The sequence below is a fragment of the Microtus pennsylvanicus genome, chromosome 13 (genome assembly GCF_037038515.1).
Source record: "Microtus pennsylvanicus isolate mMicPen1 chromosome 13, mMicPen1.hap1, whole genome shotgun sequence".
Taxonomy (NCBI): Eukaryota; Metazoa; Chordata; class Mammalia; order Rodentia; family Cricetidae; genus Microtus; species Microtus pennsylvanicus.
In genome coordinates this window covers 15,062,169-15,081,146 of record NC_134591.1, presented here as the reverse complement: position 1 = coordinate 15,081,146, position 18,978 = coordinate 15,062,169, and the positions used below count along the sequence as shown (strand labels likewise).

Sequence of the window (18,978 nt, the reverse complement as noted above, 5' to 3'; positions counted from 1 at the left end):
TGTCTATCAGTATGTAAGAGTGGTGAGTTTGGGATCATCACGATACAAATGAGACAGCTATCATCAGCAAATCATATCACAGTTTGTCTCTAATTCAGAAAGTGTAACCATGTTCTATAAATTGTGATGACTTCTTTGAAAATTTTAACAAATCTATATTGAAATTCTATTTCATTTGACTAGTATTTGTATAAAAGATTGTGTATTAAGGTCTATTTTTCTTGCCTTGCTACATTTGAAGACACCAAAGAGTGTAAACATAGTTAAAATCAGCTTCTGCCAAAAAAAAAAAAAAATTCTTGGTACCTTTTGACTGTGTGAGAGATTGAAGAAACAGGGCCAGTCGAATAGTTGAGTTAGGTAGCATCCTGACCCTGGGTTCTTCCGTTGTTCCATTCAATAACCTCTCTAGAAACTTTACCCAACTTAGCATTTTCAATGTCTCACAGACATTTTAAAATGTCCAGAATTGAAATATCCTCAGATCCTATTATATTCTAAATCTGCAGTGTCTCAGGAAGGATGTAGCTCATGCCCACAAGCCTAACTACTGCTCTAGTTTCTTTCTAATGCCTTCCTTCACACCCGACACCTCAGCCAGCCTCTTCTCTGCACTTACGATCAGAATCTTAGCCAGGATCATCAGCCTCTCCAGCCAGTGTGGCAGTCCTCACCTGCCTTCAGAAGGCCACCCCTGATACTAGACATTAGAACAGTCTTGTTGACACAATCAGATTTTTTCTTCCTCATTCCCCCCTCTCTTTCTCTTTCTTTCTTTCTTTCTTTGTGTCTTTCTTCCTTCCTTCCTTCTTCTCTTTCTTTATTTTTTATTTTTATTTATTTATTATTTATCATGTTTTATTTATTTTAAATAACAACTACAGTTTCCCCTCCTTCTTTCCTCCTGTTCCCTTCCCCTGCCTTCATTCTACCCAGCCCTACATATCTACTCCTCATCTGTCTCCATTTAAAAGGGGAAAGGTCTTTCACGGAAATCAACAAAGCATGGCATATCAAGTTGATGCAGAACCATGCTCCTTCTCTCTTCATCAAGGCTGAATAAGGCATCCCACCATAAGAAATAGCTTCCAAAGAGTCAGTTCACACCTCAGGGACAGGTCCTGGAAACCAGCATGACCAAGCCATCTGCATCTGGGTGACATTTCTGTGACTCAGTATTTCTTTTCTTTTTAAGATACAGTCTTACTATTTAAGCCAACTTGGCTTGTACTCCTGACCCTCAGCTCAGCTTTCTGAGTGTTGGGATTATAGACGTATGAAAACATGTTCTTCTGAAACAAAAATTGCAGCTAATTTTATCAAAGATTTGGTCATGTAAGGCATGTTCTGTAGTAAATACACTAAATGACATACTTCTACTTCTTTATTTAGAGTGCTAATATAAACAATATTCTATAAGCTACAAACTCTTATATACATGCATGTACCTATTAGGTCCCACATAGCAAACAAATGTCCGTATCAGCTGCAGGAGCTCAGCGATGAGTCTTTCAGTGTGTGTGTCCCTCATCCTTGACTACATTTTCACTTATTTTTCTTGTCACACTAAATCAATTGTTTTATGCAAAGAATTTGGTTAAATTAAATTCTCTGGTTAAACCAAAATGTGCAGACATAAAGTTTAGGAGGTGGCTCAGGTGGTGCTGTGTCCTGAACATGTGCCCCAGTACCATCTAAACCAGGCCTGGCAAAAATATCTGTTATCCCAGCACTCAAGATTTGAAGGCAGGATAATCAGAAGTAAAACATCATCATCAACTATACCCCAAATTCAAGGCCATGCTGGAATAGGAGATAATATGTTCACAATGGTATTTAAAGTACAGAAATAGATTAATATATCCACTTCTGTAAATACTCAAAGCCCAAATTAATTTCTCCATTTTTACTAAATAAAAAGAAGCCACAGTGGACGACAATAACTAAAAATAATTGGAAAAATGAGAAAAATGACTGGGCTGTTCGTAAAGTGGCTTCTAGGTTATAAAAGTAAACTCCTGAAACACTAATACTTCCATCGATTCGTAGTTTTCTCAATTTTAATGGAAAATACACTAAGAGTAAACTTCTGTTTACTTTTTAATTTAAAAATAGTTATCTATGTGTGTTTATATGTGTGTATATTTATGCATATCACATGTGTGTGGAAGTTAGAAGACCACTTGCATGAGTCCATTCTTTCTTGTACTGTGTGGGTCCCAAAGATCAAACTCATGTCTTCAGACTTGGTGGGAAGAGTACCTTACTGACTAAGATATTTTACCAGCCTTTAAATTCTTACTAAGACTATTCTTCAAGTCAGTTTTGATGTTTAAATCCCTCTCTTTAACATTACTTGTAGTAATAAGAGCGGCGGGGCTGCATCCCCAGCACCCCAGGAGCCTGCTAGCTTATGCCCCAAAATAACAACAGACAAACTATATTCTTTTAAACATTGCTTGGTCCTTTAGCTCTAGCCCTTACTGGCTAATTCTGATATCCCGATCAACCAATCTCTAATAATCTGTGGGCACCAGTTTTACCAGGAAGATTCTAGCCTACGTCCATCCTGGGTCGGAGCTTCATTGCGTGCATCTGCCTGGGAGCGGGGCATGGCGTCTCTCTGAGGCGTCTGCTCCCGAGAGGAGAGCTGTCGAGTCTGAGCTCACTTCCTCTTCTTCCCAGCATTCTGTTCTGTTTTCTCTACCCACCTGTGTTCTAACCTATGAGGGCCAGCCAAGCAGTTTCTTTATTTTTTTAACCAATGACCTTCCTCCATCAATTACCCCCATAATTAGGGAGATTCTGTCTTTTTAAAAAACTAGTGGTGTTACTCAAAACACATCAGTGAACATTTTCTGTCTTAAGTAACAATAATAATAATTTTAATCTCAACCAAAGTTATGAATGAAGAAAATATTCCTTTTCATGAAAATATTTCAATTTTTTCAACACAAATATTTATTTAATAATAATGATTTTGTGCCATTTATTTCATATTGTATATAACATAATGCCAAGTACACAGAATACTTTGGAACTGTATTCCTCTTCCAAGAATAGTCAGAGCAAGTTTCTCTTCTTTTTGCTTAAAAAAGAATGTTTTAGATTGTTTTTTAGAACAGTAAGTGTGAAAGAAAATGCCATAATACAACAAATTTTGCTTCTCCATAGATTTTGACATTTCCCGCTAGCCAGGCGCGATAAACATGTGTCACCTAAATGAGCAGTTTTTAATAGCATCATTTTCACGTTTTAATTGTTGTCACGTTTCTTCTTTGTTTAGGGAGAAGTCTGGTGAGCACCCGGGGGATCTAAATAGCAAGTAAGATTTCAAATGTCCAGGTTTGGGCTCAGCTTTCAAGTTCCTTTCCTTTTATTATTTAACTGTGTCTATTTGTCAGAGTGGGTTATGGCTTCTTTTAAAAAGTGTTAGAAGTTTAATTATATAGTTTGAAAAATAAAAGTGAACTTTCAATAATTGGGGACTATTTGAAGTCTTAAATATACATGAGTTTTTTATAATGCAATAGATGGATATAAAGAAATTACAGACAGAATTTTCTGGTTGTAGTGTATTATTCACAAGTGAAAGAATGAACTCATAAGATTTTGTAAGGTATTTTTTTAAAAATCAGATGGAGACAGTTGTAACTTTTCTATTCTGACTTCTCAGAGGGTTTAGTAAAAACTGTTCAATGTGCTAACATGGCTCTTAGCACAGAGTTTAGACAGAAATCCTACCCTACATCAAAATGAACTATGTTGTAATGATGATAGAAGCATTGCCTTATGAATGGAACAGAGAAGGCATAGCAAACAGAAAGGAAGCACAGCAGTAAGAAGAAAGCTGAAAACAATAGGAGGAAGAAACGGGCCAGTGTCCAACAAGCCAAGGGAGGAACCAAGGAAACAAATAGGTAACCCATTCCTCACTGTGGATATGGGCAACAAAGGAATAAAACAAGAATGAACCAACAGTAGAGAACAGAAATTGGAGACAGGATATATGACAGATTGCACTTAAGAGAGAAAAGAAAGAAAATAGAATTTGTTTTAGAGAGTAGAGGGAGATAGTTCTTTTTAGGTTTTGCTTTTTTCACTTACTTGACAATTTACTTCATTGAAACTGGAACATGGGATCCTTTGCAAACAGAAGCAAGGAACATATTTATATTCATTGTTGAGGAAAAGATTTTACTTAACATGTAATTATTTGATGTTTTGGGAACCTTGGCTTATAGACAGCTCGAGCCATGTTTTAATGAGGGAGCCAGCTCTTGAGTTATTCCTGACTTCTCTTGTGTAATTGTTTCTGCTCTCAGGAAGCCACTGACTCCTCCCAAAGTTAAAACCATGTGTCTCAAAGTGAAGCAAATAAATAAAATATAGCTCTTGTTTATAGAAAGCATATTTTAAACCATTCAAATTTACAGTCAGAATGGCTCAAATCACTCTTGTGATAAAAAGCCCTAGAATTCCACTGTAGTTTTGTTGCAATCGCTATGTATTGGCAAAGGAAAGGTTAACTGCAGTGATAATCTCGACTGATAGCTACAGATATGCCAAGGCAAGTACAGATATGAGTTTTTCTATTCTAAATTACAAAACATAAGTATTCATGAGTGTAACTTGCCTTTGTATTGGGATGACGGTACAAATAAGGGAAGTATTCCTATGCAGAAGCATTTGGGGGATGTGATGAGGTTTATGCTTGTTGTTGATCATGGCTGTGTAACTATAATGTGTACTGTTATAAAAATGGTACTAATGGTCAACAGGTATTAGGAAATGTTTTGTGATTTATGAATCATACCTATCCACGGTATGTCCACTACTTTCCATAATCATTATACATCATGACCATGGACCCTTCAGCTGGGGCAGTAAAAATGTCCCCACTGACTCTCAATCCAAAATACTAAAAAAATCCCAAAACTACCATTAAAAGCCACTTTCCCCTTGGCTTCAGAGTTTGGACATTAGAAACAGGTGTGGAGTCACCTTACAGGTTTGCTATGGCATTTTAACAACTATCATTCTGAAGTGTATCACTAGGCTATCATTAGAAGACAAATTAAGGAGGCCAGGATTATAGCTCCCCACAAGCACCTGCCCAAATGATCAGCAGCCATACAACTGACCTTCCCAGAATTTGTGCAAGTGTTTGTACTTGTGATTCAGTTTTGCCATTTTCAAAAGTTATTTTGGGGGTTAACCCATAATGCAAAAATCTTTAGTCATCACCCTCATGGTGCTATGTCTGGAGTACAGGAAAATGTTTTCAGGCTCATAATAACCTCCACTTGCTAAGCCTCAAGCTTCTCCAGTGGATTGAAAGGAGAGCTCGCTCTTTTTCTCCACGTTTTAGCAACTCTAACCTAGGTGTCTTATTTACGTTGTCTTATACGAGCCTCAAAGATATCATGTGATGAATAACTGATGATCTGCTTTTAGATAAGTCTCAGAAAACCTAAGAAACATACCTGACACAAAGGGGAAACGAAGCTGACCCTGGACTCCATCTCTGGGATATTACAAACGTACCATGCTACCTCCCTTAGAGAAACATGGCATCTTCAGGGCAAACAATTAGATGAAACTTTTCACATGGCACAGAGAAAATGTTAAATGGACGAGAAAAGGTTGAAGGGACAGCAATAGTCATTGCTACCTCCCGAAAGAATGAGGTCTGAGAAGGGACACAGTGCAGTATAGTATCACAGGGATTGTGCTGCTGCAACCCCCGAGGGAGGTACAAATAAATGATTAAAAGAAAATCCTACAATTCTCTGAGCCTTGGCCAGTTAATAGAAGGATTCCTCAAATCTTCCTGCGCATGCCAGTGAGACCCAATTCCTCTGATTTCTTGTGCTAGTTTAGCAAACAGAAGCTTCGGCTTCTGGGTTTCCTCTGTGTATCACCACTCCTCCTTATCTTCATAACCAAAAAGCAAAGATGTTTTCTGTGTGCATCTGCTTCTTGCTGGTGGTGTGAAGTCTCTGCTTCCCCTCAACTAATATAAGTATACTTCTTCCTTAAGAGGGAGAGTTTCCATGCTGAGCATCCATTAGAAGTTAATCTCTTCAAATTTTCTAGATTAAAAAAAAAAGTTTCTTGAAAACAATTTAAAGAGATTCTTGCATGACTACTTGCTTAACTTTAAGAGTAATTGTTTCTGATTAGCTTCATTAAAATATGCATTTTTTATATTTTTCAATAGACAGATTGATTCTGAACTGTTAGAACGTTGTGTAATGATCAATAAATAATTATTTCTACTATGTTCATACACATATATGTTCCCACAAATGTATTGGCCGACAGTGTTATGCCATTTGCATTATTTCTCCTCTGCCTGTCTGAACACGGTTATGAGTTGTTATTGTTGCATAAGTTGCAAGAGAGGGAATGTGTTTAAAATACACTTTCATTGTGCCAGATCTGCAAGGCCATCTTCTCCTTCCTAAGATTGTCTCAGGTGTAAACACAGCAGTTGATAGAAATAGCGTAATGTTAGACTGATCTCTGTCCAGCTATCCTGTTATGAAAGTAGGTAAACATACTCATTTCCTCTTTAGACATTTCTGTTAAAGAACTTCTGTAAGGATACGAAACATTCCTTTGGATTGTGATCTAATCATTTTGTGTACTCGCCTTTATACCCTTTATATTTTTGTAACACTCAATTCAAAGGCAAACGGTGCCATTGGTTCTTTTGTGGGGATTTCTAAAATATGAATGCTCTTATTAAAGAATTCTGGCATTTTACACAGAAAGAGGAAGCTGACCTACACAAGGGGGGCATGTTTTCATCTCTATTATGAGAATTTAACATGATCTTGGGGTAAGGTACAAGTTTTATTTTATAAATATTGACTTTACTCATTAGACAATGTAAAAATGCTTTCAGAAAGAAATAGCCATGGACCAAACCATTTTTTTATTTTGCATTTTCGACACTTTGAGTCACTGTTTTAACTTTACAGAGAGCCTGTGGTTTACTTTAATAATAAAAAAGGGCTCTTTGTTTATAGCTACAACTGATGATGAAGGCATCAAGGCTGCAAAGGCTCAGACACCAGGAGCTAGAGCATGATGACACACTACGTGATGTTATTGAAGCTGCTTAGAGATACCACATGATTTATTGTACCTAAATACCACAACCTGGGCATCAACATGATGCCCATGAGACTATTACATGGAAAAGCCTAAAGTAGTAGTATTTCAGTGGCAGAACCAATGGTGACAATGACCTCTCCTTGACACCACTAGGCAAAAAAAAAAAATGTCACTTTCTCATGGCTGCTATAGTTAACATGAACTCCACAGTTCATGTTCTTTGTCTGTCTGGATCTGGGTAGAGTACAGAGTCCACAAACGTGGAAACCATGAAGGCATACTAAGTTATACTTCCTTAAACTAGAATTTTATATCTGGAAGAAAATTGGTATCAAAAGGGATAGTTACCTAAGTGTGAATCAGCTGATCTCGGGTGTACTTACAGTGCACTGGGGAAATGAAATGGAGGTTTGTTGCTTTTGCTCTGTTGGGAGAAACAATCATTTAACATGGCCTGTTATCAGAAGAGGCAGCAAGTGAGGACTCTTCCATATTTGAGGCTATTATTAGGTCTGCCTTGTGAGTGATCACTCTGCTGCTATCACCAATGATCAACGAGGAGACCCACCAATGTCAATGCCACACTATGGGAATTCCTATGGCACATTTATTTTCCCTGTTCCCAAGATGAATTCTAGCGTTGGTGGCCCAATATTAATTATTGCTACAGAAGCTCTTTCTAGTGCATCAGAGTTTAGCTGCTTTTTGTTCCTGATACATGAACTCCTGAAGCCTCTGATATCATGGAGCATAAGAACTGAAGAGGATTCTCAAATACCATGGCTCAGCTTTAAAGAAAAGTGTACTTTATTAAATGCATCCCTTATTAAACTCCACTTCTTTCTGCCTCCATTAGTATATCTGTGGTGTTTTTCTGTTTCATTCAAAAAAGTTCAGATACTCTAGACATGCTGAAATCATTTAAAACAGCACCAAGAGTCTGATAAAAATTCAGTGTGGATATTCACGGTAGTGCACATAGCCATGACACAGATTTCCTTTTAGGGTTGCTGAGTTTGTGGCATTGTGGAATGCAATGATAAGAATACATACCCTAACATGGCAGAGAAAAGAATTCCTTACCCTGGAAAGCAGATGGACAAAGCATGCATACGGCATGGAGTGTGATGAAGGTTCATAAAATTCACATGGTTCTTAAGTCTCCTTTACAGTCTGTTTGTTCTCTGAGTGCTCTTAACATAGGCAGAGCTGCCCTTGTCTGTGTGTGAAAAAAAAATCTTACTTAGTTGATTCTTGTCTTGGCCATTTGTATTAGAAATCATTTATTCTGGTTTCCTTAAGTAAGAGGATTGAAGAAGACGTCTCATGAAAATCAGTCCCATGCTCATTAGTTATGCCAGTTTTCTATAGAGTATATTAAACAAACTTAATAGCTATTAAAACAGGTATTTATCTTTTTTTTTCAATTTTGGAACCGTATTTTTTAATTTATTCTTCTCTCATCTATTACATACCAACCAATTTCCCCTCCCTGAACTCTTCAAGCCCCTCCCCTCCCCAACTTTCTCTCTTCCCATAGATCCATTCTTCCTCCATTTCCCTTATTACAAAAAAAGAACAGATTTCCCAAATATATTAAAAGCACAGCATAACAAATTACAATAAAACTAGGTAATACCTTCAAATCAAGACCAGATGACATAGCTGAGTAAAAGGAAAAGGGTCCGAAGAGCAGGTCAAAGAGTCAGAGACAACTCCCACTCCCACTGTTAGGAGTTCCACAAAAACACCAAGCTATACAACCAAAAATACATATACAGAGGACCTAGTTCAGGCCCATGCTAGCTCCCTGGTTGTCACTTCAGTCTCTGTGAGCCCCTGTGTGCCCTGCTCAGTTGATTGTATGGGCTGTGATTTTGTAGTGTTCTTGAGCCCACTGGCTGCTATAATCCTTCCATTTATAATCAGTGTCTATTAGGGCTTAGTTTTTGTGTGTTTGCCTGGTAATGCATGCAGTGCCTTGCCCACTCAACTTACCAGATTGCATTTTCTTTGTAAAGTCATTTTGAAAGTTTTGGCTCCTTGTTGGCAATTGTCTCCAGCTCTTCTCAAATCCAGGCACTGCCTGAAATTCTTTGACCTATTCTACTCCCAGCATAGCACCTTGGTGTGAAAAGGCAATAAGGGGGAATAATATGCAATGACTAAGAATCTGACAAGATGGAGCCTCTCCCAGTGAAATACATTTCAGTGTACACACCAAGATAGAAAGCATGAGCCACAAAAAAGTCCCTGCCACTTAACAATCATAACAAGCACTGATGGTGAAGGCTGCCCTGAAATCCCAAATTTGAAGTAGAATTTAAATTTTCATTTAAAAAAAACTTACATTGGTAATAAAGATGTAAAATGGCTGTCAATCTGTAGGCTGTGGGATTGTTACTGGAGCACACCTATAGCGCCTCCCTTTGTAAGAGCTTGAGTCTTCAGTGATAGAATGGTAGTGCCATATTCTCAACTGCACAGGCATTGGAAAGCATGTGAACCCATTTTCTCTCCGAGTGCATTCTGCTTCTTAGGATTCTGAATAATACAGTTTGCTAGTAATAAACACCTCATATTGTTTGACTTGTATCACCCACAGAGCTGATTATATAGTATATAATTATATGCTGTGGTTATTATGTGTTTTAGAATCTTTTTATTCATAGGTCTCTTTTCTCAAATAACCACTTAATTGTATAATATTTAAATCAAAAGCTGCAGGCTTCCTAACCTTTCAGGATGTGAGACTAATAGGCGAATTATAAGCCATTCCCCAAGGAGCTGTGTGTTGAGATTTATGGAGCTGTATAGAAAAGCAGAAGCTATGTCAGATGAGCCCTGAAAAACTACCCACCTTGTAGCCACCAGGGTCATCCTAGAATAGACATTAATTCTAATGGCCCCTTCAGTCCATAGTTGTCATATTATATTGAAAAGAAGCAATGTATACGGTAATCAGAATATGCACACTCCACTCCAACAATTTGTAACTAAGGTAATCTAAACTATGAGCACATTATATGTGAACTGATAAGCCCAGAATTTTTTTCTGCAAAAAAAAAAAGAAAAACCAAACTAAACTATGGTGATTTTTCAACAATCGTAATTAATTCCTGTTAGCTTCTCTGGAGGCTGTGTCCATTTTTTAATATAGGCTTGATTTCTGTTAGTCCAATGAGGCAAAGAGATTTCTATTACTATAACAAATATCTGAGATAATAAACCAAAGGGAAAAAGGTCTATTTTGGCTCAAAGTTTGCAGGGTTTCATTCTGTAAAAAAATGGTCTTGATGCCTCTCTTGGTAGCATTTCGAAGCTGCTCAATATCCTTAGACATCAGAGAAATGCAAATATAATCAACTCTGAGATACCATCTTTCACCTGTCATAATGGCCATGATCAAAAACACTGATGACAGCTTATGCTGGAGAGGATGTGGAGTAAGGAGAACACTTCCTGGTATGAGTACAAATTTGTACAACTGCTTTAGAAATCAGTATGCCAGTTTCTCAGAAAATTTGGAATCAGTCTACCTCAAGATACCACTTTTGGGCATATACTCAAAGGATGGTCAATCATACCAAAAGGTCATTTGCTCAAACTATGTATGTAGCAGCATTATAAGTAATAGCCAGAACCTGGAAATAATCAGGATGCTCCTCAACAGAAGGATGAATAAGGAAAATGTGCTACATTAGCACAATGGAAAACTACTTGGCATTAAAAAAAATAATGTTATCTTAAAAATTTCAAGCAAATGCATGGAAATAGAAAAAAAGAGACTGAGTGAGGCAACCAGACCCAAAAAGACAAATATAATATGTACTTACCCATATGTGGATATTAGACATAAAGCTAAGAATAGCCATAAAGCCTAAAGTCCACATCCCCAGAGAACCTAAACAACAAAGAGGACTCTAAAAGAGACATATTTGTTTCCACTTAGGAAGGATAAAATGACAAGATCTCCTGAGTAAATTGGGAATATGGGGGGGGCAGGGGAATGGTAAAAGTAGAGAGTGGTGTAAGCAAGAAAAATGGGGAAAAATGTATACATGAATACAAGCAATAAAAATAAGAAGTTGCTCAACTTATAGCATCTGGCACATACAGAATAAGGAAAGAGCAAGAAAGAGAGGAACATATGGACTCACTATCCTCTTCAAGGGCGCACACACAGGTGGTCAGAGGATTCTGAGTTGGCTCCACCTCTTAAAGGTTCAATCTACTCCCCATTAGTACAACAAAGTATAAACAAGCCTTTATTGCGTGGCTGTAGGTGGGAGATGTGCGGCAAGCTACTGTAGATGAGTTAGTCAGTTTCTTGATAAGTTGAGCAAGTAATTACAGAGAGGTGGGCATGATTAAAGGATAGCAACCCGCTGTGCTGTGGCTTGAAGAGACACTGGATTATCAGAACTTGGGAAGACCTGTGATGGAGGAAGGTCATTGGCTAATAAAGGAACTGCCTTGGCCCTTTTTTATTGGTTAGTACATAGGTAGGTGGAGTAAACAGAACAGAATGCCGGGAGGAAGAGGAAGTGAGGTCAGACTCGACAGCTCTCCTCTCGGGAGCAGACGCCTCAGCAGAGACGCAATGCCCCACTCCCGGGCAGACACACGCGATGAAGCTCCGACCTAGAATCTTCCCGGTAAGACCGGTGCTCACAGATTATTAGAGATGGGTTGATCGGGATATCAAAATTAGCCAATAAGGGCTATAGCTAAAGGGCCAAGCAGTGATTAAAAGAATACAGTGTCCGTGTAATTATTTCGGGGCATAAGCTAGCCGAGCAGGCGGCTGGGGTGTTGGGGATGCAGCCCCACCGCCGCTCCTTATTACTACAGACCTGTAAGTGGACCATCAGACCAAAATCTGACCCCACATGATGGCATATGAAAGAGTTCCACAACCACCCAGAATGGAGTACAACAAATATTTATTTAACTGGGGATAAACTCACCAAAAGAGTAGCAATCCACAGTCCTCTGTGTGCACTGGGAACTGGAACCAAATTCAGTTCCAAAAGATCTGCACCTGTTCTCCATCTGCATTTATAGTACATGAAACCACATCCAAAGTGTACTGGTATCTTAAAGGCTATTGGCTGAAGGAGTTTTCACAGCACCTCCCCCTTTTGTCTAAATATGAGAGTACTAAGTCTAATACAAGATTATATATAAAAAGAACAAATATCAAATATTACCAAAGGAAAAGAAGAGGCAAAAAACATACAGAAAATTAGAATTACAATCAGCATGAACAACATCAGAAAAGAAACATATGCTAAATGTTTCAATAGCTATTCTATCCTAAAGAATTTAAGTCTTATATTAAAAATGGCTTGGCTAAGTCATGAGAGGAAAGTAACTATGACTACATAGTCTTGAACTCCATCAAATACCTGGGAAGTGAAATAATACTATTGAACAGAGAGGAAGTGCAATCAAGCAACTTTCAAACGGTGCAAGAAATGACACAGACAATTGGCTACCTGAATAAACAGCCAAAGTCTCATTTGCAACATTGGGGCAACCAACTTTGTCTAAGGCCTAGAGTATCTGACAGATACTCAGAGGCAGGACAATTTGAAAACCGTCTTACCCTTTCTTGACAAGATTTGGCAGACTTTTTTTTTATTGTACCTGCTTGTTCAATCTGGGCATTGCATTTTGTCAGTTGTCTAGGTAGGGGCAGTTCTTTGCCCCAAGGCCAGTTTTGCCAAGAAGAAATCAAGCTCCAAGTAGAGTGTCTTTAGAGTCCAACATTCTCCTGGAAATAGATTGGTGCTGCCAGGTGCGATTGTGTCTCACATCAACAGAATCATAAGTTACTTAAATGCCATATTCTACAGTTTTCTGAAGTATTAGAAGATTACCAATCTATGTGGAATGCAATTTCTATGCATCTAAAGAACCTGATTACTCTAAGTATGATAAACATGGATGACTATTATTAACCTGTAATTCTTCATACTTATATAGTTTAAAGGCTAAGGCTTCATATTGAAAAATTAAATAATCTTTAAGCAAATGAGGACAATGACCTTAAAATGTAGACAATATATAAGTATCTTGATCAAAGGTAGAAATGTATAGTGCAAAATGATAAAAAGTATCCTGAAATTGCAGCAATATACAAAATATCTTAAGCAGAGGTAGAAACATGGATGCATACAATATGACAAAATAACTTTGGATGGAGCATATTCAATATAACAAATACAATTTGGATTTGTATCAACATACAAGAATCCATGATAATATAAATTGTCTGTAAATAATAGCTCATAAGTGATTTCAATACTACTCACTACTATTATTAGTCTAAGTTCACACTAATCTACCTATTATCTCATCCCATTCATTTCTCCACCCCCTTATTTTTTCAAGAGATATCCCTGAGACTACTTCATTTCCACCCCCAACCCTATTCCACTTACAACCAACCACTAATATATGTCACTAACCATGAAGACAAATTTTGCTATGAGAGGGGACATCATTTTCTAGACTTACTTCCAGCCGTCATGGGGGTGATGGAGTTGGGTGCCAATTTGTTGGTACACAAAGAATTCTACAATCACCCAGACTGGACTTCAACAAAGGTTTATTTATCTGGGGATAAATAAACTCACAGAAAAGGGTAGCAATCCTCAGTTCTCTGCATGCGCTGGGAACTAGAACTGAATCCAGCAGGCAAGAGTACCACACATGCCTTTCATCTACATTTATAGTACATGAGACCATGACCCAAATGGGCTGGTGTCTTAAAGGCTATTGACTGAAGGAGTTCCCACAGCACCCACATATTGTGACAAATAAAGAAACAGAGAAACAGAGAGGTGGAGAGATGGCCCAGACTTAAGAAGATTTCTTGCTCTTCCAGAGGACAAGAGTTAAGTTCTTAGTATCCATGGTGAGAGGTTCACATCCGTCTGTGACTCCAGCTCCAAGGGATCCAAACGCTTTCTGGATTTCACAGGCACATGTGAAATACACTCACATAGACATGTGCGTAAAAATAAAAATAGTTCTTTAAAAAAGGACAAGAGAAATAAGTCACAGAACTCTTTTTTCCCTTCTAATGTTAAGCTATAAGTAGCTCCTATTGTCTGAACCATACAGAAGCACAAAGTAAAATGTCCTCATTGGCAAATTCCATAAAGCTGAACTCACCAGACATAGAGCAGTGAGAGGAAAAGTGAAAATAGATCAGGAAGGGAGATATGTCCTTATACTCTGTATAAGTCTGTCCCATTTCTATCAGAATTGAACTTCCATCCATAACCTACTTTCTATTACCTGAGCTGGGTATTTCCCTTTCTACCTAGGGAATACTGAGAAAGTCTTCTGTTGCTTTCTTACAATGCTTTAAAAGCTACATCAATCATCTACACCATTTAGTTAGGTTTTGGTCTCTTTTCAGAATCATGAATCTCCCAGGAAGCATTGCTGAAATCTTTATCATTCTTTCAGCTACTTGCAGTGATTAAAAGGAATCCCTAATGTTCATGTTAATACAGACAGACTAGGTTAAAGTGCTTTTTGTATCTCTAAGTCTTCTTTAAGGGAAGGTTCAAGGCCATAAAAGAGCAAATTTACCTAAGGCCTCACAGCATCAGTCCCAGATCAGCCTAAAGCCTCAGAACTCCTTAAGTGAGCCAGTCCAAAACTGCAGAGTTTCCAAACATTGTTACAAAGCAAATTTATGCTAGTGTTATTTTTTTTCATTCTGCAATTGTAGTCTTATGTGACCACAGTAACAAAATAAAAAACCAAAATGAACCAAAGTCATGACTTCCTGTCTAAATTTTGGCTAGGAAATTAAACTTAACTAATGCTGAGAAATATACCAGTTCACTCCATCCACTCTGAGACTCCAAATGCAGAAAATTCAGTTATTTCACTTGCTTGGGATATGGACACAAAGCAAAGTACTTATAATGAAAACAGCTACTTACAACTCTTTAGATTATGCTTACATTGCCTAATACCTTTCCATATTAATATATAGCTTCTAGACCACTGAACCACATTCCAAAAAGAAACCAGAAGTATAAAATTAAAAAAAATAAGCCAAAAATCAGGAATCTCAAAATAAATAAGAGCCATAAAGGCTCTTAATAAGTGCATGAATGTAGATCCTTTTGAACAAGAATCACATAAGACACCAGAACAATGGCTTAGATGAGGAACTTAAATGTGTTTGAGAAAACACCAACGTATAATGATACTGAGAAATGGGTATCTCATTGTCTAAAGACCCCTCATCAAAGTCTCAATCAGCAAGCATTGCTATCACACACATTGACACAAAATTCCTCACTGAAGCTTCCTACAACACTTTACTTATGTCATAGATTCTCAGATGTCTGCGAATCTATGACATAAGTAAACCAAACAAACAAGACATGAATGAGCTCCTGTTCAAACCTATACAGGTCACAGCAACAAGCTTAATTTTACGTGTGTGTGTTTGTGTATATAAATGTATATATATTTATGTATATATGTGGTTATACATATATACAAGTGCATACATAGTATTTTAGTATAACTTTTTTTTTATAAATATTTATTTATTATGTATACAATATTCTTTCTGTGTGCATGTCTGAAGGCCAAAAGAGAGCACCAGACCCTATTACAGATGGTTGTGAGCCACCATGTGGTTGCTGGGAATTGAACTCAGGACCTTTGGAAGAGCAGGCAATGCTCTTAACCGCTGAGCCATCTCTCCAGCCCCTTAGTATAACTTTTGTTAATTCAGTAGAGTACAGTATTTTTCTATTCTATAAAATATTTATTTTTATGACTACAAGAGTAAAAAGTGTCCTACTACATATATGCCTCACCTATCCTAGTATATAATTAATTCTTCGTAAATATGAGCCAAAAATTCAGTGTTTAGTTTTAGCACTTAAAGGAGTTTCCTCACTTTTACATCCTTAAATTATTCATTAATTGCATCTCTAGAGTGTGCAATTGCTCATAGTTTTAAACTGTGAGGAACAGTGAATAACTTTTCAATACATTTTCTGTATACAAATCAGATAATACAGCTCAAGAAGATTTAGCTACCATTTCTAAATTATACACACATGCACACACACATGTTCATGTATGTACAGACTCAGCCCTAAAATGACTATAAGCAGACATCCATGTAGGTACTGGTGGTCAATGAGTACATTTCAGAAAGTCCATTGTGACATGCATTAGTATGAATCTTTGTTACCTTTCCCTGTAGTGATTTTACAGATGAATGTCTGGTTAGAAATGAGATCTGCTAAGCCAGGGCTTTGCTGCTTAAATTCTGATCTGGTGCTTCACATAAACTGATGTGAATGTAGGTTTTCTCCTATGTGAAGAAACAGTAGCACCTCATAGAATTTAAAACCTAACACATAGTAAAAAACAACAACAACATGCAAAACAAAAGAAATTTTTTGCTAGTATTTAATCTGACAGAAAATGGATTTCTAGAATATACAAATAGCATAAAATGCTCAATAGTACACAACACTTTTATAGAATTATAAAGCAATCTAGGTATTGTGGAAATCCATGTAGAGATTTCATGAAAAACTAAAACTAAGCTCTAGACAAACACCACTCCTGAAGACTTGGCAGAAGATCTCAAATTCCTGCCCATTGGTTTTTATTGCAGCACTAGTTACAATAACTAGATAGTGAAACCAATTTAGGATGCAAGAAAACAAGCAAACAGAAGATAATTGGAATAAGCAAATAAAACAAATCTTAGAAAGTCAAGTTTACTGTTTACTCTCATTTGTGATCTCTATAAATCCGTTGAATCATGGATGTACACACGATATGGAAGAAGAAACCAGCATTGTGGGAGAACAAGAGGGGAAACTGGGATGGAGATGAGGAACAGCAAGGCATTGGAGACTTTGTTCATGTTTAAATATATATTTCTATGAAAATGTCTGTATACAAAGCATCATGTGTATTTGAAGAAAGGGCTCAGCAGTTAGAAGAACTTGTTCCTCTTTCAGAGGACCAGATCCAGTTCTAAGTACCCACGTCAAGTGGTTTTCAACTACCCATAACTCCAAGTCCTTGAACTCTGACACCCTTTTCTGAACTACACAGGCATCTGAATGCATACACAGGCATAAAAATTAAATAGTAAAAAAAGAACTTTGAAAAGAAGGTCATATTTAACAAATACAGGCAATGCATTCTCTAAATATCTGTAACTTTTTGAATACTTATACTTAAGAATTCACACACATCTGGAAAAATATAAAGCACTACCTCAGTATCAAAAGTTAGCAATAATAAAGATGTAATAAAGGCAATTTCAGATAGATACAGCACTTTAAAGTCCATCCTACTGGAAGACATCCTTGAGAGTGGACAGGTCCCAGCAGAGGATGTAATGAGTCGGAAAGGGAAGGAAGTGAGCCAGGTCATGATGGTCAAGAGAATCTTCTAGCTTGACTTACTAGACAGAGTGCTTCGTTTTATACAGAATTTAGTAATTAGGGATACATTCATGTTGTTCCAAAACATAGATTGTATCATTTTTGGGTTTTGACATCTGGTTTACTTCCTTTTGCTCATTTTCATTGTTCATAATAGAACAGAGTTATCATTTCCAATCATTTTCCCTCAAGTTTTGACAACATTGATAAAGTTGTCTTTCATAATCATTTTTACTCATCAACCCCATAGCCAGTTTTTAAGAATTTAGAGATATATGACAGCAGTTCTCAGGCTAGTTGCTTTTATGGCTACGAGGACATTAAACCAAAACAATCTTCAAGCCCTGCTGGGCATACTGCCATATCCCAAGCAGTGTATTATTAACTCTTAATGGTCAGAGTACCCAAGAAATATGCTTATATGAAAGCTGCTGTAGGTATTATTCAACTTCTGGCATAATACAATTTTTATATTTTATATCTTTTTAGAATACTTTTATAATTTTTCTGCATCATTCTTAGCCCATCAGTGTAAGTCTTGTGTAAGACAGAGGTAACTTCAGTTCATCTAACTTTGTCGGTGTATATGCCACACAATTGCCTGAGTGTATCATGGGAAGAGGTTGCAACCTGCACTGTGACCAGCTCCTCTAGCCCACTAAATCTTGTTGACCTTTTTAAGTTTACTTTGTTTTGATTATTGTGCTCCTGAGTAAGTACATGGACAAATGTTTCAAAAATGCCTCATAGCTTCATAAAGAGACCTCTGGCTTCTTTATGTGTGTCATAACTTCCAAGGCATAAGGAAGACCTTCAAGTAGATAAGGATAGCTCCCTAATGCAGGGGTTGGAAGGGGGAATAGTATGTTCCGGGCTGTCCTGAGGTAGTTTAGAAATAGCATTCCTGGGAGAAGGCTTAAATAACTCATAAGAAATTTTCCATCAATCCAATATTCCCAAATGGTACAAATATTAAAAATCCCCTAAGTCTGCCACAGGTGGAGAGGAAAGTCAAAGGTGGCATGGTGGCCATTGTATGTCTCATTTTTGTTGAATCTTTGCCAAACAACTATGCTGGCTTCATGACTTCTACCATCCCCGTCAAATATGGCTGTGTCACTATCACCCTTCAATCTTTCATGATAAACAGACAGAATATACATTTAAGGAGCATGTGACAATAAACTATATAAAACTAAAACTTGAGAAATAGGAAAACAAACATAGGGGGAAACTAAATAAATTTTAAAAAACTAAGAGGAAAGAAAAGAAAAGACACTACATGAAATCTACATGTGCAGTTCCAACCAGAGTAGAGTGAAGAAGACAAAAAGGTATCTGCTCAGGTAACAGAAATCACAGACTCTGTAGCTGTTTCTAAGAAAATTCC

At 37.3% G+C, this 18,978-nt stretch overlaps 1 protein-coding gene across 28 annotated transcripts in view; it reads left to right on the top strand.

Moving 5' to 3' along the window:
- The window catches only part of Ptprd (protein tyrosine phosphatase receptor type D), a 2,195,185-nt gene that overhangs the window by 1,550,314 nt on the left and 625,893 nt on the right, over positions 1–18,978 (top strand). For 27 of the 28 annotated variants that reach the window (XM_075945536.1, XM_075945538.1, XM_075945568.1 and 24 more), the window contains one exon: positions 3,287–3,325. The exons of the other annotated variant lie outside the window; for it this stretch is intronic. The gene's annotated coding sequence lies outside the window, so the exon portion shown is untranslated. The remainder of the gene's footprint in view (positions 1–3,286; positions 3,326–18,978) is intronic. 28 annotated transcript variants of the gene reach the window in all.